Consider the following 26,944-nt stretch of genomic DNA (forward strand, 5'->3'; position numbering starts at 1 on the left):
AAACCCCCCTTAAAATAACCTAACACTAATCCCCTGAAGATCATCCTACCTTTAGTTGTCTTCACTCAGCCGAGCCACCGATGGAACTGAAGAGGACATCCGGACCGGCAGAAGTTATCCTCCAAGGGGCGCTGAAGAAATCTTCCATCCGATGAAGTGATCCTCCAAGCGGCCCTGAAGAAATCTTCCATCCGGGCGAGGTCATCTTCCAAGAGGCGCTGAAGAAGTCTTCTATCCGGGCGAGGTCATCGTCGAAGCCGGGTCTTGAATCTTCATCCCGCCGACGCGGAACATCCTCCTTTCCCGACGAACTACCGACGAATGAAGGCTCCTTTAAGGGACGTCATCCAAGATGGCGTCCCTTCAATTCCGATTGGCTGATAGGATTCTATCAGCCAATCGGAATTAAGGTAGGAAAAATCTGATTGGCTGATGGAATCAGCCATTCAGATTCAAGTTCAATCCGATTGACTTATCCAATCAGCCAATAGAATGCGAGCTCAATCTGATTGGCTGATTGGATCAGTCAATCGGATTGAACTTGAATCTGATTGGCTGATTTCATCAGCCAATCAGATTTTTCCTACCTTAATTCCGATTGGCTGATAGAATCCTATCAGCCAATCGGAATTGAAGGGACGCCATCTTGGATGACGTCCCTTAAAGGAGCCTTCATTCGTCGGTAGTTCGGGATGAAGATTCAAGACCCGGCTTCGACTATGACCTCGCCCGGATAGAAGACTTCTTCAGCGCCTCTTGGAAGATGACCTCGCCCGGATGGAAGATTTCTTCAGCGCCGCTTGGAGGATCACTTCATCGGATGGAAGATTTCTTCAGCGCCCCTTGGAGGATAACTTCTGCTGGTCCGGATGTCCTCTTCAGTTCCATCGGTGGCTCGGCTGAGTGAAGACAACTAAAGGTAGGATGATCTTCAGGGGATTAGTGTTAGGTTATTTTAAGGGGGGTTTGGGTTAGATTAGGGGTATGTGGGTGGTGGGTTTTAATGTTGGGGGGGTTGTATTTTTCTTTTACATGCAAAAGAGCTGAACTTTGGGGCATGCCCCCACAAAAGGCCCTTTTAAGGGCTGGTAAGGTAAAAGAGCTTTGAACTTTTTTAATGTAGAATAGGGTAGGGCATTTTTTTATTTTGGGGGGGTTTGTTATTTTATTAGGGGGCTTAGATTAGGTGTAAGTAGCTTAAAATTGTTGTAATATGTTTTTAAATGTTTGTAACTTATTTTTTTTATTTTTTGTAACTTAGCTTTTTTTATTTTTTGTACTTTAGTTAGTTTATGTAATTGTATTAAATTGTAGTTATTTATAGGTATAAGTTATTTGTAGGTAGTTTATTTAATTTATTTAATGATAGTGTAGAGTTAGGTTTAATTGTAAATTAGGTTAGGATTTATTTTACAGGTAATTTTGTATTTCTTTTAGCTAGGTAGTTATTAAATAGTTAATAACTATTTAATAACTATTCTAACTAGCTAAAATAAATACAAAGTTACCTGTAAAATAAATATAAATCCTAAGATAGCTACAATGTAAATATTGTAGCTATCTTAGGGTTTATTTTACAGGTAAGTATTTAGTTTTAAATAGGAATAATTTATTAAAGTATAGTGTAGTGTTAGGTGTAATTGTAACTTAGGTTAGTTTTTATTTTACAGGTAAATTTCTCTTTATTTTAGCTAGATAAGCTATTAAATAGTTAATAACTATTTAATAGCTATTGTACCTAGTTAAAATAAATTGAAAGGTACCTGTAAAATAAAAATAAATCCTAAGATAGCTACAATATAATTATTATTTATATTGTAGCTATATTAGGGTTTATTTTAAAGGTAAATATTTAGTTTTAAATAGGATTAACTTAGTTAATAATAGAAATATGATTTAGATTTATTTAATTAATATTTTAGTTAGGGGGGTGTTAGGGTTAGTGTTAGACTTAGGTTTAGGGGTTAATAATTTTATTACAGTGGCGGCGGTGTAGTGGGGGGCAGGATAGGGGTTAATAAATTTATTATAGGTGGCGACGGTGTAGGGGCGGGCAGGATAGGGGTTAATAAATTTATTATAGGTTGCGGGGGTCCCGGAGCGGCGGTTTAGGGGTTAAACTATTTATTTAGTTGCGGCGAGGTGTGGGATCGGCAGGATAGGGGTTAATACATTTATTATAGAGGGCGGCGGTATAGGGGGGGCAGGATAGGGGTTACTAGGTATAATGTAGTTGGCGGTGGGCTCCGGGAGCAGCGGTTTAGGGGTTAATATGTATAAAGTAGCTTGCGGTGGGCTCCGGGAGCAGCGGTTTAGGGGGTAATACATTTATTTAGTTGCGGCGGTGTAGGGGGGGCAGATTAGGGGTGTTTAGACTTGGGGTACATGTTAGGGTGTTAGGTGTAGACAGCTCCCATAGGAATGAATGGGATGTCTGGCAGCAGCAAACTTGTACTTTCGCTATGGTCAGACTCCCATTGATTCCTATGGGATCCGCCGCCTCCAGGCTGGCGGTTTGAAAACCAGGTACGCTGGGCCGTAAAAGTGCCGAGCGTACCTGCTAGTTTTTTGATAAATAGCAAAAGTAGTGAGATTATGCCGCACTTGTGTGCGGAACATCTGGAGTGACGTAAGAATCGATCTGTGTCGGACGGAGTCCGGCGGATCGAAGTTTACGTCACAAAATTCTACTTTTGCCGGTCTGAAGCCTTTGATAACTAAGGCGAATCAGCCTCGCCACAAATACGCTGCGGAATTCCAGCATATTTGAGGTTGACGGCTTGATAACTACCCCCCTATGAGTGAAACAGGACTCAAATTGCAATTAATGTAAAATATGGTTAAGCAATTATTCAGCAGCATAAACTTGATACAATGTAAAGTTGAGAATAACTATGCTTATAGAACTTGGTGTTGATCACGCCCTCTAAAATGAACACTTTGTTACAGATGTTAACGTTGGTAAATGACTTTGAAAGTATTCAGCATTCAAAGCAAACTGAGATCATAACGTCAAGTAAATGTTCACAGGTATGCAAGACAATTAGATCAAATTAGCGTAAGTATTAGCAGTCTGATAAAAACACATAACAATGCAGAGATCAGTGCTTGTTGTGTAAGCAGAGGTTAGTAAGTAACTGATTATACTTGCAAGTATTATGTGACCACTGTGCTGGAGACGGAGACAGCAGAGATCCTCACAGAGCGGGTGTGATGAGTCTAGCTGGGAGCGGATGTTATCCGATCAGCATCTTAGAGGAACATACAATCAGGATGGAGTAAGTATTTTTACAGTGATTTAACAACAACTTATACTTGCGGTTTTAGTGGTGAGCACAGGGTCTTTTCCCAGAGGCGTGACAGGCAGCGGAGTAAGTAAACCTATGTAGAGTGTGCTTGTTTGCAGCGGCACAGCTGATTCTGTGATGTTCAGCGTTTGTTGGAGGATAAGTATTAGAGGTAATTACAGCGAGTAGCTGGAGTGAAAAAGGATTACATTCATACAAGGCATTCCACAGGAGCTAATAACTTTAACCCTTGAGCTTGGATGATAGAAATGAAAAATCCTTTCAGCTTGTCAAAGATTTAGACATTAGGGATTTGAAAGCATACAAACTTCAATAAACCAGAAAGTTGACATCCTTGCACAAGGATTAACAGAAGTACAGAATGAAAATAATACATTAAGAAGACTTCTGAATGATTTAATTGCTCAAAAACAAGCTGAACACCCATAACCCCATATCAATCCACCAAATGTTTTCTTGGGTGTACGTGCAAAATTTCGGAAATTTCGCAACGCCTGTTTACTACTATTTACTATGAGGCCATGATCGACTCTGGGGCATATGGAATGTTTATGGATCACGGTTTTGTTATTGACGGTTCATCTTATTTAAAGGGTCCAATAACACACCACACCATACCCATTTTAGTTACTTGTTCAGATGGTCATAAAGAATACATATCCTTTGATATTCTCCCTACCTCTTTGCATTCCATCATTCTAAGGTATCCTTGGTTGCACAAACACAACCCGGTCATAAATTAGTCTGAGAACACTTGTTTGTTTAATTCTTTGTATTGCACTTCTACCTGTTACCCATACATAGAGATACAACACGCTCACATCCATAAACAGCAAGAATACTCTGATTTATCTGATGTATTTGACCTCAAGGAAGCCGAAAACTTACCCCCACATAGACCCTATGATTGCCCCATAGACACTAAGCCTTTGGGCGTATTTTACCTGTGAACATTTACTTGACGTTATGATCTCAGTTTTCTTTGAATGCTGAATACTTTCAAAGTCATTTACCAACGTTAACATCTGTAACAAAGTGTTTATTTTAGAGGGTGTGATCAACACCAAGTTCTATAAGCATAGTTATTCTCAACTTTACATTGTATCAAGTTTATGCTGCTGAATAATTGCTTAATAGTGATGTTGCGAACCTAAAATTTTGCATTCGCGAACGGCGAACGCAAACTTCCACAACAGTTCGCGAACAGGCGAACCGGGCGAACCGCCATAGACTTCAATAGGCAGGCACATTTTTATATTTATTATTTTATTGAGGTTGTGCGATAACAATGCAACTTAAACATAACATCACATCAATAAAACAAAAATAGATGGTACATTTCAATTTAACAACTTCTGGAAGATAAAGTTCTCAATATAACAAGTCTTATAGGAGAAACTGGAACCTCTTTTTCTGAATCAGCAGTGTGAGTGATAATTTTTAGACCTATAAACTTAGAATGGTTTAGCAATCGATAAGTTAAATAAAAACAAAGAGGAGAATACAGGTCTGCTATGCAAATAATAGGGTAGGACATATGGGTATAGGTGGATTGCGGCATAAGCAAGAGAAGCCGCATGAGCAGCCCTCCCAAAAGAGGAGATTCATTATGGAGATGGGGGGGCGGGGATGGGAACTTTTATACGATGGATAAGATATATACCTAATGAGGCTATTAAAATATAGGAATATCATAGGCAGATGAAGTAAACCTCAAATAGTAGCTGCGAATATAATATATTTAGTATTTAGTCATTGAATGCGCTATACAAGCGCCTTAAGTAGCCCACTTAAATTAAAATATAGGAAACATCATAGGTGTACAAACTATGGGTGTAGGCAGAGGTGAAGTGTGGGAACTAAGATGAGATCCTCATAATATAAAACGCCACTAATTATGTAAGATTGCTCCTAAGTTACCAGCTGAACCCCACAGCTTGGAGGAATGTGGGAACAAACAACACTCTTCTATACAAATTAGATACTAGCAACAGAGGAGTAGTATTATTATAAGAAATGGAGTAGGACAATTGAGTTTGAGATAGTAGCTACAATGCTATATACAATAAATGTTAGGGCGCCGCCTCGGCCGCTGGCTACGCCTATGCTATAGGCAAACAGGACTCAGTATTCAAAGTATATAGAAGCTAAACAGCAGTAGCCATATAAGATAGATAGGCGAATGTGTCATATGCTGGATTAGCTTAATCTAAGTCTCACATAAGAGTAACACTGTCCTAAAACACTTCTCTGAAACTAAGCTAAACTAAGCTATCCCTATAATCTCAAGAACTATAGTATCTCACTTTATATGGAGACAGCATACAGAGGAGAGATGTGTAGATGGTTGATGTGTGAGCTTACATAGGTGAGTATATTAGCTTACAAATAGATAATCAAACATATGTGACAATAAAAAAATACATATCTCAGTATGCCAAATACATTGCGTAAGAGACATTATATGCAAAGTGAAAAATCATTTAAAACACATATGAACTGATAGCATTTTCATTAAATACGATATTTCACATAATAGATCAACAATATGGAGATAAAAACTTTGCTCAATAATGAACAGAACCTATATACAATGTGAACGTGTGAGCAAATTGGAGGTAAGCTTATCTATATGGCAGTATGTCCAGAGTATTAATCAACAGTTAGTAGGCAGTGGGGCATACTATTTGCTAACCTATGCCTGCTTTCCATAACTTTGCAGTGGACTTGGGAAGCAGATTCCCTTTAGGTGCCAGAAAAGTCATAACACAAAGATGTTGTCGCAGGGGGGAAATTTCTTCTAATACTGACTTTGTTCCAAGTTCTGTGGGGTTAATATCACGGCAGACCAGATGGTAATTAGCGCCCTCAAAAAGCACACTTCTCACAGACATCAATATGGAGGTCAGCAAGTCCTGCGTGCAGTCGCAAAGGATCTGTGAACCGAGCCGTGTTTCACAGGCGTCAGGCCTCAGATGAAAGTCTCTTACCGCCTTTGTAGATAATGGAGCCTCACTGTATGAAACGTCCTCACCCTGACACCAGGGTTCCAAAGCGCAACCCTCCGTACCGGGAGTCGGCTGTGTAAACAGCTGAGGCACACAGATGTCGCTTGTGTCGAGAGCAATGCATAAGGTCTCCTCAAAGGCAGCGTGGTGCTTTGCTAGCATGCGAGCTAATTCCCCAAGCATGCTGATGGTGTCCATCTTGTAGACCACACTGCGATAAAAGCCGGTCACAACAGGCTGTCAGTTATAACACCGGGTTTATAGGTTAGCCCATAGAGATAAGGAATAATGATGGCTATGGCATCCACAGAGGGAACATATTGTAGGTCATTGAATCCGCCGTCAGCCTATGCTTCTGTGGGAGGGCCTGGAGAGAAAATGGCTGCGCTTACAACCCAGCAAAGTCGCAAGGTTAAAGCTGCATATATATCCTCTGCAGATGATTGTACTCCTCACTGCGTGCTTAAACGAGTGCTCATGAGCTCTTAGATGTAGTAGTAGGCTTATGGTACAGGGATATTTCCACTTCTTTAATCCATAATCCTGGAGCTCTGTTCAGATGCGACTGATCTCTTTGGCGGTTGGCCCCGCCCCCCCAGGCAGGCACATTTTAAAACCCACAGGGACTCTTTCTGGCCACAATAGTGATGGAAAAGTTGTTTCAAAGGTACTAACACCTGGACTGTGGCATGCCGGAGGGGGATCCATGGCAAAACTCCCATGGAAAATTACATAGTTGATGCAGAGTCTGGTTTTAATCCATAAAGGGCATAAAACACCTAACATTCCTAAATTGTTTGGAATAACGTGCTTTAAAACATCAGGTTTGATGTTGTATCGATCAGGTAGTATAAGGGTTACGCCCGCTTCACAGTGACAGTCCAAACTCCCCGTTTAAAGGGACAGTCTACACCAGAATTTTTATTGTTTTAAAAGATAGATAATCCCTTTATTACCCATTTCCTAGTTTTGCATAACTAACACATTTATAATAATATACTTTTAACCTCTGTGATTATCTTGTATCTAAGCCTCTGCAAACTGCCCCTTTTTTCAGTTCTTTTGACAGACTTGCAGTCTAGCCAATCAGGGCCTGCTCCCAGAAAACTTCTCGTGCACAAGCACAGTTATCTATATCAAATACATGAACTAACACCCTCTAGTGGTGAAAAACTGTTAAAATGCAATCTGAAAGAGGTGGGCTTCAAGGTCTAAGAAATTAGCATATGAACCTCCTAGGTTAAGCTTTCAACTAAGAATACCATGAGAGCAAAGCAAAATTGGTGATAAAAGTAAATTGGAAAATTGTTTAAAATTACATGCTCTATCTGAATCATGAAAGTTTATTTTGGCCTAGACTGTCCCTTTAACACACCGCAAAAAAAAACGCAAACAGTCCATTTGCACATCCGCAAACTCCCCATTTGCACAAGGTTGGATACCAAGCTAGCCATGTCCCGTTCCTTGCCCTCACTGATGTCATTGAAGGTCTCTTCCTCCACCCAGCCACGTACAACACCAAGGGTCCCTGAAAGGTGACAACAAGCCCCTTGGGACGCCTGTTATGTTTGGTCTTCCACCTCCTCAAAGCCACCTTCCTCCTCTGACTCCTCTTCTTCATACTCCTCTCTCTGCAGTGCCTCTCTCTGCATTATTATAAGGTGTGTTAAGTAGTACTATTCCTATTAGTTTAATCCCTGTTACGTCCCCTATCAGGGGACGTGTATATGGCATTGATTTTAGGAATCGGGAGATGGAAAAAGATGCTTGGTCGGTCCTCCTACTTCAAATTTGGGGCACTGCGCGTGCAATCTAATGTGCCACCAGATAGGAGTGGTGTGTTAAGTAGTACTATTCTTATCAGTTTAATTCCTGTTACGTCCCCTATCAGGGGACGTGTATATGGCATCGATTTTAGGAATCGGGAGATGGAAAAAGATGCTTGGTCGGTCCTCCTACTTCAAATTTGGGGCACTGCGCGTGCAATCTAATGTGCCACCTGATAGGAGTGGTGTGTTAAGCAGTACTATTCTTATCAGTTTAATCCCTGTTACGTCCCCTATCAGGGGACGTGTATATGGCATCAATTTTAGGAACCGGGAGATGGAAAAAGATGCTTGGTCGGTCCTCCTACTTCAAATTTGGGGCACTGCGTGTGCAATCTAATGTGCCATCAGATAGGAGTGGTGTGTTAAGTAGTACTATTCTTATCAGTTTAATCCCTGTTACGTTCCCTATCAGGGGACGTGTATATGGCATCGATTTTAGGAACCGGGAGATGGAAAAAGATGCTTGGTCGGTCCTCCTACTTCAAATTTGGGGCACTGTGCGTGCAATCTAATGTGCCACCAGATAGGAGTGGTGTGTTAAATAGTACTATTCCTATCAGTTTAATCCCTGTTATGTGCCTTTTTTTTGGTTTGGTTTTTGAAGCCACAGTGCAGCACCAGAGGCCAGAAAAATTAAGCATGTACACATGCCTGAAAAATTAGGTATTGTTGCAGCCGCTGCTGCAGAAAAATTGATGTTTGTTTCCCAGGCAAAAAGTGCCCTAAAACATTGCAGCGTGAACCCTAGTTGGTGGCAGATAAGTTACGCAAGTCATCCGGCATTCAGAGATCAAATGCAGCAGCGTGTGGACCATTTTTAGCCCAAGGCAGCTCATCTCATCAGGCCTTTTTTAGTCGAATGTATCGCCCACTGTCAGTGCCTTCGGGATCCATCCCTCATTCATCTTAATAAAGGTGAGGTAATCTAGACTTTTTTGACCTAGGTGACTTCTCTTCTCAGTGACAATACTTCCTGCTGGTCCTTTCTGACAGGACACTTGAAGCGGGGCAAGCCAGAAGTTCTATCGCAAATTGGGATAGCTCAGGCCACAGGTCAAGCCTGCACACCCAGTAGTCAAGGGGTTCATCGCTCCTCAGAGTGTCGATATCTGCAGTTAAGGCGAGGTAGTCTGCTACCTGTCGGTCGAGTCGTTCTCTGAGGCTGTCGCAAATCAAGAGCCTCACTGGCATGTTGTTTCGACGATGGATATCTGAAAAGTGCACCATGGCCGTGTAGGAACGCCTGAAATGGCCACACACCTTCCTGGCCTGTTTCAGGACATCCTGTAAGCCTGGGTACTTATGCACAAAGCGTTTTATGATCAGATTACACACATGTGCCATGCACGGCACATGTGTCAACTTGCCCAAATTCAATGCCGCCACCAAATTTTTTCCATTGTCACTAACCACTTTGCCGATCTCCAGTTGGTGCAGAGTGCGTTCAGGGCGGACAGGAGTGCTGGTCCGGTGTGACTCTCTGCTTTCAGGCAAGTCATCCCCAAGACGGCGTGACACTGCCGTATCCGGGATGTGGAATAGTACCTGGGGAGCTGGGGGGGGTGCCGTTGATGTGGAGCAAGACGCAGCAGCAGAAGAGGACTCAGCCGAGGAGGTTATGGAAGAGGATGGAGTAGGAGGAGTAGAGGAAGTGGCAGCAGGCCTGCCTGCAAGTCGTGGCGGTGTCACCAACTCCTCTGCAGAGCCACACATTCCATGCTTGGCAGCCGTCACCAGGATTACCCAATGCGCAGTGTAGGTGATATGCCTGCCCTGACCATGATTTGCAGACCAGGTATCAGTGGTCAGATGGACCCTTGCCCCAACACTGTGTGCCAGACATGCCATTACTTCTTTTTGCACAATTCAGTACAGGTTGGGGATTGCCTTTTGTGCAAAGAAATTCCGGCTGGGTACCTTCCACTGCGGTGTCCCAATAGCTACAAATTTTTTGAACGCCTCAGACTCCACCAGCTTGTATGGTAAAAGCTGGCGGGCTAAGAGTTCAGTCAAGCCAGCTGTTAGATGCCGGGCAAGGGGGTGACTTTGTGACATTGGCTTATTACGCTCAAACATGTCCTTGACAGACACCTGACTGTGGGCAGATGAGCAGGAACTGCTCAAGGCGAGAGACGGAGTGGCGGATGGTTGAGAGGGGGCAAGGAGGACAGCAGTGGTTGATGTGGCTGAAGATGCTGGACCAGGAGGAGGATGGCGGCTTTTAGTTTGTGTGCTGCTTGTACTCATGTGTTGATCCCATAGGCATTTGTGATGTGCGATCATGTGCCTTCGCAAAGCAGTAGTACCTAGGTGGGTGTTGGACTTCCCAGGACTCAGTTTCTTTTGGCACAGGTTGCAAATGGAATCGCTGTTGTCAGAGGCAGACACACAAAAAAAATGCCACACTGCTGAGCTCTGCAATGACGGCATTCTGGTGGTATCAACAGCATGTGTTGTTTGGCGTGCTGTCTGGCTGACCCCGGTTGCCGATGCATGCTGTCTGACTGTGCCACTAGCTCCTTGCGATGACCTCCCCCTCCTTCCAACTCGTCTCCTCCTCCTCTCTGTCTCCCCATCTGAACTTTTCCCCTCTTCTTCTCTTCTAGCGAGCACCCACGTGACATCCACGGACGCATCGTCATCATCAACCGTTTTACTTGTATCTGACAACTCAGCAAAGGAAGCAGCAGTGGGTACAACATCATCATCATCATCACACCATACGTCCATGTGTGTAATGCTGCCTGACTGAGACATATCCCTGTTATCTACATCCTCTGTCAATAATGGTTGCGCATCACTATCACTCATTTCTTCCAACTGATGTGTAAATAACTCCTCTGACAGATCAAGTGAAGCGGCTGTGGTGCTAGTGTTGGTGATGGCGGCAGGCAGGCGAGTGGTAACTTGAGAGGTGCCCGAAGCTAAGCTGGAGGAGGATGGTGCGTCAAGGTTCCGAGCGGAAGCTGTAGAAGATTTGGTGTCCTGTGTTAGCCAGTTAACTATGTCCTCAGAACTGTTCGAGTTCAGGGTACGTGGCCTCTGAACACTGGGCATTATTCTAGGGCCAAAGGGAATCACAGCAACACAACGGCCCCTGTGGGGTGGCCTGCCTCTGCCTGTCATTTTTTTTTCGATTAGTGGTACTATACCTGCAAGCTACTGTGACAACAGATATGAGTGGCACTGTGCACTGGCAGAAGTTGGCGTAGACGCTGTAGGCCTGACACACACGCTTGCAGACAACTAACTGCTATTCAATCTATTACAGTCAAAATTGTATTTTTTTTTTTTAAATGTACACTACTGTTACACCAGATATGAGTTGCACCGGTGTGACACTGTGCCCTGGCAGGCCCTGAAACGCACACGCGTGAAGGAAACTGACTGCTATTATTTCACAGTCAAAAAAGTGTTGTTTTTTTAAATGTACACTACTGTTACACCAGATATGAGTTGCACTGGGGTGATACTGTGTCCTGGCAGGCATTGAAACGCACACACGTGAAGGAAACTGACTGCTATTATTTCACAGTCAAAAAAGTGTTATTTTTTTAAATGTACACTACTCTTACACCAGATATGAGTTGCACTGGGGTGACACTGTGCCCTGGCAGGCAGGCACTGAAACGCACACATGTGAAGCCAACTGACTGCTATTATTTAACACAGTCAAAAAAGTGTTTTTTTTTTATATCTACACTACTGTTACACCAGATATGAGTTGCACTGGGGTGACACTGTACCCTGGCAGGCAGGCACTGAAACGCACACGTGTGAAGGAAACTGACTGCTATTATTTAACACAGTCAAAAAAGTGTTGTTTTTTTTTAAATCTACACTACTGTTACACCAGATATGAGTTGCACTGGCAGGCAGGCACTTAAACGCACACGTGTGAAGGAAACTGACTGCTATTATTTAACACAGTCAAAAAAGTGGTGTTTTTTTTTTTAAATCTACACTACTGTTACACCAGATATGAGTTGCACTTGGGTGACACTGTGCCCTGGCAGGCAGGCACTTAAACGCACACGTGTGAAGGAAACTGACTGCTATTATTTAACACAGTCAGAAAAGTTTTTTTTTTTTTAAATGTACACTACTGTTACACCACATATGAGTTGCACTGGGGTGACACTGCCCTGGCATGCAGGCACTGAAACGCACACGTGTGAAGGAAACTGCTATTATTTAACACAGTCAAAAAAGTGTTGTTTTTTTTTAATCTACACTACTGTTACACCAGATATGAGTTGCACTGGGGTGACACTGTGCCCTGGCAGGCAGGCACTGAAACGCACACGTGTGAAGGAAACTGACTGCTATTATTTAACAGTCAAAAAAGTGTTGTTTTTTTTAAAAAATCTACACTACTGTTACACCACATATGAGTTGCACTGGGGTAACACTGTGCCCTGGCAGGCGGGTACTGAAATACACACGTGTGAAGGAAACTGACTGCTATTATTTAACACAGTCAAAAAAGTGTTTGTTTTTTTAAATCTACACTACTGTTACACAAGATATGAGTGGTGGCACTGGGCAAGTGGGCACAGTATACGCTGTGAGCCTGACACACACGCTGGCAGGCAGACAACTGCAATTAGATTACACAGGAAAAAAAAAAGCAGATGTTCTAGCCCTAAAAGGGCTTTTTGGGGTGCTGTCCTTACAGTAGAGATCAGATGAGTCCTTCAGGACTGTAGTGGACACTGAATACACTAGCCTAGTTATAGATTTCCCTATTCAATCAGCAGCAGCTACACTGTCCCTCCTCTCACTAACAATGCAGCTTCCGAATGAACCTAAAATGGATGCTGTCCAGGAGGTAGGAGGGTCTGGAAGGGAGGGTCTGCTGCTGATTGGCTGGAAAGTGCCTGCTGACTGTGAGGTACAGGGTCAAAGTATTACTCAATGATAATGAATAGGGGGAGGATCGAACATTGCATATGTTTGCCCGCTGCGGCGAACGCGAACATGCTATGTTCGCCGGGAACTATTCGCCGGCGAACTATTCGCAACATCACTATTGCTTAACCATATTTTACATTAATTGCTATTTGAGTCCTGTTTCACTCATAGAATTCAGTGTGAGTTGAAGTACGTAAATAGCAACAAAATCAACTGTTACATGTTTCTCTTTGTTGATAAAGTCCATATTTAAACAGTCATAACAGAATAAACAAGCCAGGTTCAGGTGTAACAGTCACACCTTTATGGAGCAGTGCTAGTAGGCGGGATCTGAGTAGTTAAAGGTACAGAGAGTCCTGACAATTGCTGGGTGGATCAAATGTGCATTTACTCTAAAAAGGAATATATTTGTCATCAAAATATTTTTTTTAAATAGTTCTTCAATCTTAAGAAAGTTGGAATTCATGCAGATTGATGTTTATATCATAATCATCAGTATAATGCATGGGCACAAAATTTAGTCCCTTATTTAAATGACTCATTCCTGCCTTACTTACTTGTTAGGGTTACCAATGACCTACTTACAGCTAAATCCAAAGGACACTTCTCTCTGCTTATCCTCCTTGATTTGTCTGCAGTTTTTGATACTGTCCACCACCATCTATTGCTCCAAACCCTCCAATCCTTTGGTATTTGTAACACAGCCCTCTCGTGATTCTCTTCCTACCTGTCTAACCGTACCTTTAGTGTAGCCTTCTCTGGGTCTTCCCCTGCCTCTTTACCACTTTCTGTTGGGGTACCACAAGGCTCTGTCATCTGTCCCCTTCTCTTCTCAATCTACATATCATCATTAGGTTCCTTAATTAAGTCCCACGTGTTTCAATATAATTTGTATGCCGATGACACCCAAATCTACCAATCTGCACCAGACCTTCTCCTTCCTTCCTTGCTAACCCATGTCACTAACTGTCTTTCTCACATCTCTTCCTGGATGTCCTATTACTACCTTAAGCTAAATCTCTCCAAAATGGAGCTCCTTATTTTCCCTTCTTCTTCTAAAATCTCCACCCCCCATCTCTCTATAACTGTTGACAACTCCATCATTACCCTTACCCCGCATGCCTGATGTCTTGGAGTCACATTCCTCTCCTTCATTGCTATCCACCATGAACCCCCTTAGCATGTTAGCCTAAGAGTCCAACTGTTTGCAGATCACCTTCATAAGAGCTGACTGCAACAGTGCAACTCTCGGTAGGGTCCTCCACCCATTTATCCCTATAAATGTTACCTTGTATACGCCTATGTTTATAGCGCTGCAGAATCTGTTGGTGCTCTACAAATAAATGATAATAATAATATGGACCAGATCTTCTGGGGTATGCATATTCACCTGGGCAATAATTGAGTTTTTCCCATAACAACCCCCATCCTCAGGTGCAGCCACATTTTCTTCCTTGTCCTGATGTTGTTGTTATCCCCTGAAAAAAAACATATCCCCTCCAGTAGGGGAGGAGAGTCAGAATCAGACCCAGAGCTGCTATTAACTGTTTGCAGTGTCCTCTTCTAATATTGTTGTGGTCTTCTGTGGCATCTAGGAACATATAATCTTTTTAATATCACTTAGCAGGATTCAGCGATAGATGCATTCTCATCTTTCCATAATTGTCTGTTATCTCTGGACACACACACACACACATATATATATATATATATATAGTTAGATTAGAAAAAGCCAGCACTAACTTAATAGAAAAATAAATGTTTTATTCGGTTTCATTTTAAAAAAGGTTATAAACAGCTTCAGGAAGAATAACTCTGTCTGACATGTTTCGGCCCGAGGGCCTTAATCGTAGACATGCTATTGGTTAAAACACTTATAAATATATACCTGCAACTGTCTTACTATTGGATAACCCTTACTCATGTGACTAAAGGTGTGTACAACTTAAATTAATGAAAAACAATTATGGGTAAGAACCAAGTAGGGATTTAGATTAAGCACTCTTTCCTAAATATAAGTGTGAAAGATTTATTATATTTTTTATAAAATTAGGAGAAACTCAGCTCCTAAAAAAGTACAGTACCTATGAAGCCAATAAGATTTAAACTACTATGTTAAATCACCCCCCCTGTTTCCTGGCCAATATCTGCAGCTGTCAGAATCAGGTCATTACACTAAACAACACAAACATGTTTTGACCATCTCTGCAGCCTTTGTCAGTGTGAAAAATGTAGCAAACCAAAACCCGGGTGCCACCTCTTTAAATAAACCATGTATGGCTGATTATTGTAAAATCAGATTGCATCGTGGTATTACCACTCCCTACCTAGACAATCTTAGCGGTAAATGTCTAAATGGAAAGGCGTATGCTTGAGCCATCCATTGATTGGCTATCAGCTCATTGCATCACAGATAGTGGGGCGGAATTTTTATTTTCTGATGGATACAGAGTAGTTAGTGCCGATTCCATCAATTCAGAGTATTGGATATAGTGATGGATCAAAAAGGAAAGTGTCGGCTTAATTAATATCTAATCCACGGACTGTAGCACTTATATAATTAACTACTAGGATAATCGTTTACCAACTATTCACGTAATGTTCTGTGTATTGTCATCCACTTCATTCTCATACACTGTAAACTACTCTATTGTAATCACGGGTTTTACCTGTAACTATTGTTTTATGTACAGAAGTTTATATGAGAAAGATAACGAGAGACAGACTAACACAGTTTATCAATGATCCGTGAATAGCAAACATTGTATGATCACAGAGCTGTGTTGCTGATTGTACAATGTTATTGGCCATTCAGTATTTGGGCAGAACGGAAGAGTGGGAACTATATGAGTAATTGTAATAGTTACCAAAATGTACCTGTTTGTAATCGTCTCTATGTAAGGAGCTGATATATGTTATATGTTAATTCACCTATTCTCTGATTTATTGTCACCGGGAATTTAAAGTGTTTAGAACCAATAATTATATATTCATCATCATAGAGACACATAGCAAAACATATAAAGTGTGTCGTTCAAGATGATTTTTACAATATTCATCTCATTTGGTTAAATTTACAGGACAATGGTATAACATGTTTCCGGATCAGTTATGTTTCATGCTTCAAGTTAAAAATCCCCTTATATCTATCACCGGATTTTTTGAAAAGTATTGGAGCATATTAATAAGTATCACCTTTTCTTTGACCAACACAGTCAAATGTGAATGGATAGTCTAGTGGCCATGGGCTTACTATCACAATATTAGCTGTACATATACGGTGAATGGGGAATTTTTCTATATAGCACAAAAAACATATACATGGAGGTATCCTCCTTCATTGCCTCATATATTGTATTTATTAGGATATGATTGGTCTTAAATGTTGGTATGTCATTACCTTATATAGTTCACCACTGAAAAGAAACAACCCTTATTGAAACACTATAATAATATTTATTTTAATAGCAAAAGATTTAGAGATAGACCCAGTAATTGTTAGCCTCATTCATTCCATTGTGCATTACTGTATTTAATTTAAAAATCCAATTTCACAGTTACCTCCTCTGATACCCGATTAAACTTTTTCCAAGCCCCAGCATTTAAAGGATGTGGGTTTGCCTGCATTGTGTTTTAAGAAATGCTTAGCTACACTGGATATTTGTTTACCTTTATCAAGGTCACCCCTGTCACCTGATGCCGACGGCTGCAGATATCGTCCAGGAAACGGGGGCGTGATTTAACATAGTAGTTGAAATCTTATTGGCTTCATAGGTACTGTACTATTTTAGGAGCTGAGTTCTCCTAATTTTATAAAAAATATAATAAAGTATTTAACTTTTAATCTTTCACACTTATATTTAGGAAAGAGTGCTTAATCTAAACCGCTACTTGGTTCTTGCCCATAATTGTTATTCATTAATTTAAGTTGGGGGTAGCACTGGATTGTTTTATTTAAATCGATCCATTATTTCCTATACTCACTAGAGGCTAGTGCCAGTAATCCATTTTGTAATTATACAACTTAAATTAACCATTGCCTATCTTCCTTACAGAGGGATAAAGTGAAAAAATATACATTGTGTAAGTTATATTGGATTCCACTTTTTGAAACAAGCAAGCAATATATACTTTAAGCTATATGTCAAACTTTGATAAAAAAATAAGAAACTTATTGTTCTGCCTCTTGTTAAATGCAAAAATAATTTCAATATACATCAAGTGTTTATCTTTTTGCCGCTTCCTTGAGGATGGATGTCGGATCTTCAGAACTGTAAGTCGATCTTCAGGGAGTTAGTGTTAGATTTTTTTAAGGGTGTATTGGGTGGGTTTTATTTTTAGGTTAGGGACTTTGGGCCGCAAAAGAGCTAACTGCCCTTTTAAGGGCAATGCCCATCCAAATGCCCTTTTCAGGGCAATGGGAAGCTTAGGTTTTTTTAGATAGTATTTTATTTGGGTGGTTTGTTGTGTGGGTGGTGGGTTTTACTGTTGGGGGTTTGTTTTATTTTTTTTTACAGGTAAAAGAGCTGATTACTTTGGAGCAATGCCCCGCAAAAGGCCCTTTTAAGGGCTATTGGTAGTTTAGTTTAGGCTAGGGTTTTTTTTAATTTTATGGGGGCTTTTTTTATTTTGATAGGGCTATTAGATTAGGTGTAATTAGTTTAAATATCTGTAATTTGTTTATTATTTTCTGTAATGTAGTGTTTTTTTTTGTACTTTAGCTAATTTAATTTAGGTAATAGTATTTGATTTAGTTAATTTATTTAATTATAGTGTAGTGTTAGGTGTTATTGTAATTTAGGTTGGGTTTTATTTTACAGGTACTTTTGTATTTATTTTAGCTAGGTAGTTATTAAATAGTAAATAACTATTTAATAACCATTCTACCTAGTTAAAATAAATACAAACTTGCCTGTAAAATAAAAATGAACCCTAAACTAGATACAATGTAACTATTAGTTATATTTTAGCTAGCTCTGGGTTTATTTTATAGCTAAGTATTTAGTTTTAAATAGGAATAATTTAGCTAATTATAGTCATTTTATTTAGATTTATTTAAATTATATTTAAGTTAAGGGGTGTTAGGTTTAGGGTTAGACTTAGGTTTAGGGGTTAATACATTTAGTATAGTGGCAGCGGCAGATTAGGGGTTATTAAGTGTAGGTAGGTGGTGGCAATGTTAGGGACGGCAGATTAGGGGTTAATAACATTTAAATAGTGTTTGCGAGGCAGGAGTGTGGTGGTTTAGGGGTTAACATGCTTATTATAGTGGCGGCGATGTTGGGGCGGCAGATTAGGGGTTAATAAGTGTTGTTAGGTGGTGGCGACATTGGGGGCAGCATATTAGGGGTTAAAAATATAATGTAGGTGTCGGCGATGTTGGGGGCAGCAGATTAGGGGTTCATATGTATAATGTAGGTGGCGGCAGTGTCCGGAGCGGCAGATTATGGGTTAATAAGAATAATGTAGGTGTCGGCGATGTTGGGGCGGCAGATTAGGGGTTAATAAGTGTAAGATTAGGGGTGTTTAGATTCGGGGTTCATGTTAGGGTGCTAGGTGTAGACATAACTTTTATTTCCCCATAGGAATCAATAGGGCTGCGTTACTGAGCTTTACGCTGCTTTTTGGCAGGTGTTAGACATTTTCTCAGATGGCTCTCCCCATTGATTTCTATGGGGAAATCGTGCACGAGCAGGTATGACTAGCTCACCACTGACTTAAGCAGCGCTGGTATTGGAGTGCGGTATGGAGCTCAATTTTGCTCAACGCTCACTTCTTGCCTTTAAACGCCGGGTTTGTAAAAACCCGTAATACCAGCACTGCAGATAAGTGAGCGGGGAGAAAAAAACTGCTTGTTAGCACCGCATAGCTCCTAACGCAAAATTCGTAACCTGGCCGAATGTTATTACTTATTTTGCTCTACACTTTGCTCTACACTCACTTCTTGCCTTTTAAAGTCGGGTTTGTAAAAACCTGTAATACCAGCGCTGTAGGTAAGTGAGCTGTGAGAAAAAAACTGCACGGTAGCACCGCATAGCTCATAACGCAAGACTCGTAATCTAGCCGACTGTTTTCCTTTAGCCACTCATTTGCTGGACAAAGTGCATTGTGCATAAACTGTGCATGAGTATTGTTTAATCTGCTAAAGTGTATTTAAACACGTATGCATGGTGCATGCAACAGCATCACAGAACAATATACACATAGCCCAAATTACAAAAGTGAATATGCTTAGTAATGTAAAGTACAGATTACAAGGAACAAAAAATCTAGAATATTAAATATATATACACTTGATTGATATTGACATTTAATAGATAATAAAACAATATCTCCTTTAGCTTACACATAGCAAAGTATATATACTGTAATAGAATATTCCTGGAGCATATGCTGTCAGTTATAGACTCTTTGCATATATATGTATAAATATACTGATCAATGGACAAAGGTAGTCAATCTGTACATAGGTGCTATACCTCTACACACCATTTTTGCTATGTTATATTATGTATGGTGTAAATTATGCTAAAATATGAGAATATGAATATTTTATAAGGTTAGTTGATAAAATTAACTGATAAAATGAACAGAGATGCTGATTATTATTATTATTTATTTATTTATTATCAGGTATTTGTAGAGCACCAACAGACTCCGCAGCGCTGTAAACATAGTCAGTATACAGGATAGCTTTTGTAGGGATCAAGTGGGTAGAGGGCCCTGCCGAGAGTTTCACTGTTGTAGTCGGCTCTTATGAAGGCGATCTGCAAACAGCTGGGCTCATAGGCTTACATTCTAAGGGGTCAAGGGGAAAGCAATGGAGTTAGGAAAGGTTAGTGTTGGTTGTAAGCATCCCTGAATAGAAGAGTTTTTAGGGAGTGCTTGAAGCTGTTAAAACTAGGAGAGTGTCTTTTGGAGCGAGACAGGGAGTTCCACAAGATGGGGGCCAGTCTGGAGAAGTCCTGTAAACGGGAATGTGAAGAAGTAACAAGAGAGGAGGAGATCCTGAGCTGATCGAAGGGGACGGGAGGGACAGTATCTGGAGACAAGTTCTGAAATGTAGGTGGGAAGCAGTGCAGTTGAGAGCTTTGTATGTCAGAGTGAGGATTTTGTGTTTAATCCTAGAGGCAAGAGGAAGCCAGTGAAGGTATTGACAGAGAGGTGAAGCAGATGAAGAGCGACGAGTAAGGAAGGTTAGCCTGGCAGAGGCATTCATAATGGATTGTAAAGGATCTATGCAGCAGCTAGGTAGACCAGAGAGGATGGAGTTGCAGTAGTCGAGGCGGGAAATGATGAGAGAGTGGATTAAAATCTTAGTTTTATCTTGTGTAAGGAAATGTCTAATTTTAGAGATGTTTTTAAGGTGGAAGCGGCAGGCTTTAGCCAAGTACTGAATGTAAGGAGTGAAGGAAAAATCTGAGCCAAGTGTGACCCCAAGACCGTTATAGAAATTTTGGGGGTGGAGACATTGGAAGAAAAATAAGGAGTTCAGTTTTAGAGAGATTTAGCTTAAGGTAGTGAGAGGACATCCAAGATGAGATATGAGAAAGACAGTTAGTGACACTGTTTAGTAAGGATGGAGGTAGGTCTGGTGCAGAGAGGTAGATTTGGGTGTCATTGGCATACAAATGATATTGAAACCCATGGGACTTTATTAAGGAACCTAATGATGATGTGTATATTAAAAAGAGAAGGGGACCGATGACAGAGCCTTGAGGTACCCCAACAGAAAGTGGTAACGGGGCAGAAGATGCTCTGGAAAAGGCTACACTAAATGTACAGTTAGTCAGATAGGAAGAGAACCACGAAAGAGCTGTGTCACAGATGCCGAAGGATTAGAGGGTTTGGAGCAGAAGAGGGTGGTCAACAGTGTCAAAGGCTGCAGACAGGTCAAGGAGGATAAGCTGAGACAAGTGGACAAGTGGCCTTTGGATTTTGCTGTAAGTAGGTCATTGGTAACCTTGACAATTGCTGTCTCTGTAGAGTGTTGGGGAAAAAATCCAGATTGCAGTGGGTCAAGAAGAGATTTTAGTGTAAGGAAATGGGATAGACATGCGTATACTATCTTTTTAAGGAGCTTTGAGGCAAGAGGGAGTAGGGAAATAGGGTGGTAGTTGGATGGGGAGGTTGGATCGAGGGAAGGTTTTTTGAGGATAGGTGTGACCAGTGCATGTTTTAGAGATGAGGGAAATATACCAGTGCTGAGGGAGAGGTTGAAAATATGTGTGAGTATGGGGGTGAGGGTAGAAGAGAGGGAGGGGAGTAGCTGTGAGGGGATGGGGTCGAGGGGACAGGTAGTGAGGTGGGAGGACAGTATAAGGGCAGAAACTTCATCCTCATTAACAAGGGCAAAAGAGCTGCATTTTTGGATATTTGGGTTTTGGATGATTCTGAGCTTTTGAGGGAGTGGGAGATTGGTAGTATGTTGAGAGTTGATTTCACTTCTGATGGAGTCAATTTTGTTATTGAAGTGGCTGGCAAAATCTTGAGCTGAAAGAGAGGTTGTATTAGGAGGTGGAGGTGGGTGGAGAAGAGTATTGAACGTGGAGAACAGAAGTTTTGGGTTAGAGTAAAGAGTAGAGATGAGATTAGAGAAGTATTGTTGCTTATAGAGATTAAGGGCAGAATAGTAGGAGTTCAGGGTTAACTTGTAGTGAAGAAAGTCAGCTGAACTCCGAGATTTCCTCCAGTGTCACTCAGCAGTACGGGAACATCTGCGTAGGTACCGTGTCAGAGGAGTATGCCAGGGCTGAGGGTAAGAGTTATGGTTGGAGGGGCCAGATTGTCAGTGATCAATGTAAGGGTGGAGTTATACTGGCAGATAGATTGGTCAGGGCAGGAAAAGGAGGTGATGGATGAGAGGAGAGATTTGAGAGAGCTAGCGAGCAGATCTAATGACTTAGTACTTCTGTAAAGTTTGTTGTTAGGGGTAGAGGGAGGGGAAGTTGTAGGTAGGGAAGTGATGTTGCAAGTTAGGAGATGATGGTCAGACAGAGGAAAAGGGGAGTTTGTTAAATTTGAGATTTTTGCGTTGATAGGTGAAAATCAAATCAAGGGAATGACCATCTTTGTTAGTGGGAGAGTCAGTCCATTGTGACAAGCCAAAAGAGGAAGTGAGTTGAAGAAGTTGATTTGCAGAGAAGGCAGTGGGATTGTCAAGAGGGATGTTGAAGTCACCAAGAATGAGGGCAGGGGTGTCTGAGGAAAGGAAATAAGGAAGCCAGGCAGCAAAGTGATCTAAAAATTGAGTTGGGGAGCCAGGGAGAGAATAACCGAATCATGTGTGCTTCAAATGCAGAAAATGTGAGTGAAGAGAAGGGCTGTATTTGTTGAAATGTGCAATGAGAGGAAAGTAAAGTACCAACACCACCTCCTTGAATATTGCCAGACCTAGGAGTGTGGCTGAAATGGAGACCCCATGTGACAGTGCAGCAGTGGATGCTGTGTCTGAAGCAGAAAGCCAGGTTTCTTTAAGAGCCAGAAGTTTAAGAAAGTGGGAGATAAAGAGATCATGGATAGAAGTCAGCTTGTTGCAAACAGAGCGAGAGTTCCAGAGTGCACAAGTGAAGGGGGATGTGGTTTTAGATGTAAGAGGAATGCGGTTAATGTTACCAGAGTTTTTTTTATAAAGTCTATTGAAAGGCACACAGGGATGTGAAAGGCTAGGAGGTTGTGAGGGACCAGGATTAGGAGAGATGTCACCAGCAGCTATTATGAGCAAGAGGCAGAGTGACATGAGATGAGAAGCAGATTTGCAGTAGTGAGACTTTTTGGGCTGAAGTGCAGGGGGGAGAGAGAGTGTTTAGGAATAGGTAAAGTTCATGAGTACAAAAGCAAGGTGAGTATAAGAGAGCTGGGCTAATGAACAGTGAAGGTGGAGAGGGAGAATGAGTAAATGAATAATGTAGTTTGTTATAGAGACAAGAGGTAGCAAAAAGGAGTATGAAGATATTGAGCATTATTATGAAAGTGGTAAACAAGTTAACACATAAGACACAGTGTTACAGCAGCACTTGCAAAAGGATGCAACGAGATACATAAAACACAGTATTACAAGAGTACTCGCCTTGTGTCTTGCCCCTTGCCCAATCCTTGTTCAATTCTTGTATAATTCTCAAATTAGTGCCTCACTTATAAAATGTTCACTTTAGAAATGTGAACATAGGCTATTGTTAAAATGTACACTGCCCAGGCAATGCACCCCCCTTTGCAATGCACCTCCCAAACTAGTGTGAAATATATACAGGCAGGGCAGTCAGCTGAGTCCACTAAATTTAGTTGATTGCTAATCAAAGACAATTGGAAAGGCCAATTGGAATGTTAGATTTTGGTTTGGTCAGGGTGAGATGAGTTAAGTAAACAGACAATAACATTTGGAGGAGGTTAAACCTATTTAAGGTTAAAACAGTATTGATAAGGATTGAACATCACATAGCAATTAGCTAAACATTAGAAGTAAGACATTGGGAACAACATTACAATTAATGCAGGACTTAATTTTAACAACCTAAATTAATGTGCTCAATATACATATACACATACCAGAAAGAGAGACTTGGAGTACAAATGACACCAAAGCAGGGGAATTAGCAGGATTTGATGCAGGGACTCAATTTAGGTACCAGAAAGAGAGACCTGGAGTACAAATGACACAAAGCAGAGGCATTAGTAGGATTTGATGCAGGGACTCATGATTATGTACATGTCCATGGAGAATTTTTCTTTTTATATATATATATATATATATATATATATATATATATATATATATACAGCAAATATATAAATATATATATATATATATATATATATTGTAATTTAATATATTCTGTTGTAGTTAATGCAACTTTTTTAAGCCCTAACCGTTATGCGAGGACTTTAGTCATGATAACCCTACAAGTGCAAATTTACACCGAGATTATGAGTTTTGCGTTAATTGGGGTGGGTTGCTAACGAGCATTTTTTTTTCACCGCTCACTTAAGACAATGCTGGTATTACAGGCTTTTTTAAACCCGGCGTTAGCCGCAAAAAAGGTGAGCGTAGAGCAAAATTTAGCTCCACATCTCACCTCAATACCAGCGCTGCTTACGATAGTGGTGAGCTGGCTAAACGTGCTCATGCACGATTTCCCCAAAGGAATCAATGGGGCAGAATCGGCTGAAAAAAAAACCTAACACCTGCAAAAAAGCAGTGTTCAGCTCCTAACGCAGCCCCATTGATTCCTATGGGAAAATAAAAGTTATGTCTACACCTAACACCCTAACATGAACCCTGAGTCTAAACACCCCTAATCTTACACTTATTAACCCCTAATCTGCCACCCCCAAAATAGCCAACACCTACATTATATTATTAACCTCTAATCTGCCGCTCCGGACACCGCCACCACCACCTACATTATCCCTATGAACCCCTAATCTGCTGCCCCCAACATCGCCGACACCTACTTTTTATTTATTAACCCCTACTCTGCCGCCCCCAATGTCGCCGCGACCTACCTACAATTATTAACCCCTAATCTGCCACCGCCAACGTCGCCGCCACTATAATAAAGTTATTAGCCCCTAAATCTAAGTCTAACCCTAACCCTAACACCCCCCTAACTTAAATATAATTTAAAATAATCTAAATAAAATTACTACAATTAAATAAATTATTCCTATTTAAAACTAAATACTTACCTATAAAATGAACCCTAAGATAGCTACAATATAACTAATAGTTACATTGTAGCTAGCTGTCACACTGGTTTAGGAAATCTAAAATAAAGACACAGTATTTTGAACAGGTCAGGTGAATCACAACTGCTGAGATGGAAGGTGGCAACAATAGAGAGTGTATGTAGCAAGAAGATACTAAAAACCACAATAGTCACAGGATGTGTGAAGGCGGCTTTCCTGTATCAGCAGGCTGTAATTAATGTAAAGGAGGAGATTCGCTATGTTAACCCTATTGCAGGCTGAAAAGAGTGGCTACACTCTAGTCTGCAGTGAAAACATGAAACACACTTCCTCCGGTAAGATGTTAAATCAGAATACCCAAATTTATAAGACATTAATGGTCAGAATGAACGATGAGTAATGATATGAAGTTTCAGCAGGCTTTTGTAAGTAAAACATGGAGAATAACATATGAGAGTAGATATATGCGAAGGTTGGAACTATGTTAAATAAACAAAAGAACACTGACAAGAAGACATATGCATTTTGAGGATATTATAATGGTAAGCGTTATAGTGCTGGCAGATATCAAGGCTGAGAGTCAGAAGTAGTAACACTTACAGCGTAGTCGGAAGAGCAGGCTAGAGCTGAGTAGCGAGAGAGAGAGCAGCTGGCGTGTGACGTCACCGCGGTAGTTGCGGAGCTCCGTGGAAGTGCTGAGACAGGAGACAGGAGCGTCCAAGGTAATTGAAAGAAAACAATTCAAGTGGAGGTTAGTAAATCACAGGAGTTTCAGAGGAAACTGAAGGTTGCAAGTAAAAAGCAACAGCAGCAAAGTTCGTGACAAAACTTGAATCCAAAGAAAAAAGTTGCTGGTAGCAAATTTGAGTGAGCAGAGTTCAGACAAAACTGGCTAGGCAATTGAAGTGTATATCAATACTAAGCAAAGAATGATTGAAACAGGTGTGCCTTAAATAGGGTGGAGACAGGTATGAGAAGCAGTGATCCTTAAAGGAACAGTACAACCAAGGATAGTGTATATGGCAGAGATGTATATCCTGACAGGATCCCCCCTTCTAAGAGCGACTCCGGAGCTCAGGGTCCAGGAGAGTCGGGATGCCGTTGATGAAAACGAGACACCAACCTGGGTGCGGAGATGTTAACAGAGGGTTCCCAGGAATCCTCATCAGGTGGGTAACCCTTCCAGCTTACGAGGTACTGTAAAACCCCATTCATCATGCGGGAATCTTTGATGGATTGAACCTCATATTCGATATCAGGGTCGACAGAAACCAGAGGAAGAGAAGAAGATGAGGCGGAACCCCTCACTGCCCGGTAAGGTTTCAGAAGGGAGACATGAAATGTCGGGTGGATTTTCATAGTAGGAGGTAGGGTGAGACGAACAGCATTGGCATTGACGATATGAGCTATGGGATAAGGACCAACAAAGAGTGGAGATAACTTCCTGCATGGAGTGTTCATACGTAAATGTTTTGTAGAAAGCCATACCAAGTCACCTACTTCATATTTTGGAGGAGCTGTCCTGCGTCTGTCGTAGTACCGTTTATAGAGCCTTTTTGCGTTTTCAATGGAGGATTCAATACGAGTGAAATTCGAGGAAATGCTTTGGGAAAGCTCAGCGATTGAAGGAGAAGAAGAATCTTGAGTAGGATACAATTGGAATGTTGGATGAAATCCGTAATTCGAGTAGAATGGAGTTTGATTAGTGGTGGCATGTAAGGTGTTGTTATAGCAAAATTCAGCGTATGGTAGTAAGCCCGCCCAAAGATGTTGTTCAGAGGAACAAAAAGACCTTAGGAATTGTTCCAGCCATTGGTTACAGCGTTCGGTCTGTCCATTTGACTGGGGATGGTATGCGGTTGTAAGCCGCCTGTCAATATGGAAGAGTTTGCAGAACTCTGACCAGAGTTTACTGGAGAATTGAGTGCCTCTGTCACTTAAAACGGTCTTTGGGAGGCCATGCAGCTTGATGACATTAGAAATAAGAAGCTGAACAGTTTCTATTGAGGTAGGTAGTTTATGGTACGGGATAAAATGACACATTTTTGTGAAAAGATCCACTACAACCATGATGGTGTTGTTCCTTGAGGAAAGAGGTAGGTCGACTATAAAATCGAGAGCAATTTCGGACCACGGTGTCTTAGGAGTAGGTAAAGGCAGTAAAAGTCCATATGGTGGTTGTTTATTCCTTTTTGATATG

Source organism: Bombina bombina, chromosome 5 (assembly GCF_027579735.1).
Source record: "Bombina bombina isolate aBomBom1 chromosome 5, aBomBom1.pri, whole genome shotgun sequence".
Classification (NCBI taxonomy): domain Eukaryota; kingdom Metazoa; phylum Chordata; class Amphibia; order Anura; family Bombinatoridae; genus Bombina; species Bombina bombina.